This window comes from Rhagoletis pomonella, unplaced genomic scaffold (assembly GCF_013731165.1).
Source record: "Rhagoletis pomonella isolate Grant_MI unplaced genomic scaffold, Rhpom_1.0 Rhpom_scaffold_00012, whole genome shotgun sequence".
Lineage (NCBI taxonomy): Eukaryota > Metazoa > Arthropoda > Insecta > Diptera > Tephritidae > Rhagoletis > Rhagoletis pomonella.
Genome location: NW_023458566.1, coordinates 4,125,898 through 4,129,031, shown reverse-complemented (window position 1 = coordinate 4,129,031; position 3,134 = coordinate 4,125,898).

Below are 3,134 nucleotides of genomic sequence, written 5' to 3'. Positions count from 1 at the left end.
TGCAATGGCATATTAACATCGTTATGACAAAGTAGCTTGCTTGTGTCTAGTGAGTGGTCGGTTGAGAATCAACTTAAGCGTTATTATTAGTATTTTTGTTATTAAATTTATGACCATTTTTGTAATGATGCGGCCGTCTTCAAATTAGTGAAAAAATACTGGTTATATAATGTTGAGGTAATATGCATAGTATGTAATTGTGGAATGTGTAGAATGCATAATTGCAAATTGTACCAAAAAATATCTGCACCAAACGGCCCAGAGATTCTTTTAACCCTCAGTTTAGTAGACTGTAGGAATTCGGGGTGATTGGTAACCGCTTTAGTTGGCTTTGGAAAACTAAAACTATCGAAATGCAGCTTCTTCGATTTATTGCTAACCAGTGCACTCCAATGAAAGTGCCACGCCTCCTTTTCCAGTAACCCCACTTTTCTTCATGAGCATGGGATTGATTTCATATACATATCTCCATACCAAATTTTAGTAATCTACCATAAAAACTTCTACAGATATGTAGTATGAAAAATTGTGTTTATATGGACTCTACCATGCCCCCCTTTTCCAATAACATTTTTGCCCATAAGTATGGTATTGATTTCATTTATCTCAATACCGAGTTCCTATACCCTACCATTATTATTTCCAGATATATTCAGTATGAAAAATTCAAATTGTATGGGAGTTACCACGCCCCTTTTTCGAATAACTTAAATTCTTTTGCCTGAGTATGGGATTGATGCCATATATCTCCATAAAAATTGACAGCAGTCTACAATGAAAACTTCCAGATGGTGCCACGCCCCCTTCATATATCTGCAATTTTTTAGTCCATTACCATCCCTGGAACGACTGCAGTAGGTACAGCCATTCTCGAGATTATCTCTTCTCTTTATAAATATAATTAGTATAGAAATAGTATAGATAGATAGCCAATACCCGCTTGCTTTGCGCGCCTTAAAACTTCTTTCGAATGTAAAACAATCTATCGATTCTATTCAATGTAAATATGTGTATCGACATCTGAGTGGAAGATCGACCTATCTCGGCAGCCAGTTCGAAAACGCCCTATTTCAGAATTTGGTTGAAGAACGCCCTACCTCAGAATCCGGTTCAAAAACACCCTATCTCACCTGCCGATTCAAAAACGTTCTATCTCAGCACTTTGCCAATATGTTTTAAGCTGAGGTAAGGCGTTTTTGAACCGGATTCTTAGATAGGGCATTCTTCAACCAAATTCTGAAATAAGGCGTTTTCAAGCTTTTTGTCCAGAATTTTTAAAAATTGTTTACATTGTTTACATTACGCATTGATTTTTAATATATTTCTTTTTTTTACTGACGGCTTTTACGGTTTTTTCATATAAATAGCGAAATTTAGGAAAACGGGCATTAAGTTTTTTTAATTTGTTTTGCAAACGGTCCTGCGCATATTCATATTCTTCCATAAGAAATTCATATTTATGTGGAAAAAAGTACAAAACGCTGTCAGCAAAAAAATCATTAAATCAATGCATTTTGTTTAATCGCTCAAAATTTGCATTCATTTTATTCGAATTTCATAAGCTCGTTAACTGCTTACCCAAAAAATTTCTAAAAATTCTGGTTTAAAATCTCGAAATTTAGACACGAATTTGTGGAATTTTTCTAAGTTCTGTTTAAAGTTTAAAAGTGTGACTTATGCAGCTTTTGTTGAAGCATGAACCATATTTTTATAAAAAAATATCAAAAAAATTGTAGCTTGAAAAACATTAAAAATAATAAAAACGAAACACCATTCATCCATTTTTGGCCGCCACTGTATATCTGGCAGCTTTTTATTAACTGATGAATTAAGTTGAATTTTATTTTTTAAACATGTGGCAACCCCGCTACTTATAGTTCAGAAGTAAAATTTTGCAAACCCATTCGATTGATACCCATATTTTAATAATTCATTTAACTTATTTAATAGTTTGAAATAAATTTTTAGACATGTGGCAACCCTCTTCCAACACCTGAAAAATATTCCTAATGTTTAAACTAAAGCCTTCTTAACACTCTTTCGTTTGACATCCATATTTTGACATGTCATATAACTTTAGGATAAGTTAACTAAATTCGATATTTCAAGCAGGGGGCAACCCACTTCAAAATATTTTCTCAAACTGCTAAAGGGGACTCAGCCTTTCGTTTGGCACCCATGTGTTGGAATTTTTTCCCCTATTTAATTTCCTTAATTCAAATTTAATTTGAAATTTTAAAACAGGTGGCAACCCTCCTAAAGTTTAGTTAAGAAAGAAAGATTTTCAAAACTCTGTGGAACTGGCTGTATTTATTCCGCATAGGATAAATTTCCCGGCTAGTAAAGGTAATTCCGTATTGCAAAAAAACTCACCTAAAACCATCTCCCTACAAAATACACCTCAACCAACGCTTTCAATGAACTACAAATTATCTATAAATAGTTAGCTTCATTGGGCCTTGGTTGGCGAGTTTGTTTTTTTTTAGGTTATTATCTTCAACAGGAAGTTGCATCAGCTTGTCTATACTCATTTTGTGCTCAAAGATTTTCGAGATAAAGCATAGCATCAGTGCCAAATGCTGTTTATATACTACTTCACGTCTTCTTTTTGCCAATGACTTGAAAAAATATATATGTATTTTAATCACCTCTTCCTGCAGTCAAGTTCGTTTAAAATTTCGCAAAAACAAAAAACAAACGAAAAAAGTACCACACCAAAGCTGATTTGTTACGATTTATCAACCACCACTTAAGCAACGCTACCGACTAGCAAGCAAACACAAAAAACAAACCCAAACAAGGGCAATTGTCAAAATAACATTTGATAGTTTGTTTTGGTTTTGTTTTTGTTGTTTTTCTTTCATCATTATTAACTTACCAAAAAAGATTACATCGGCAATTACTCACTCACCAAATTGCCCGCCACTCTCATCAGCACAACTGTCTGCTCCACCTTACCGATTCGTGCAACCACGCGCGCTAGCTTCATTGCTGCCACTGCAGTGGCTGTGGAGCTGCCACTTGCCACCAATCTATAACCCATTTTGTATATAGCGTATAATGCCCCTGACATTCACCATATAACATCGCCACAATTTATTGTTTCAGTTTCGTTGTCTGTAGCTGTGGCTTCT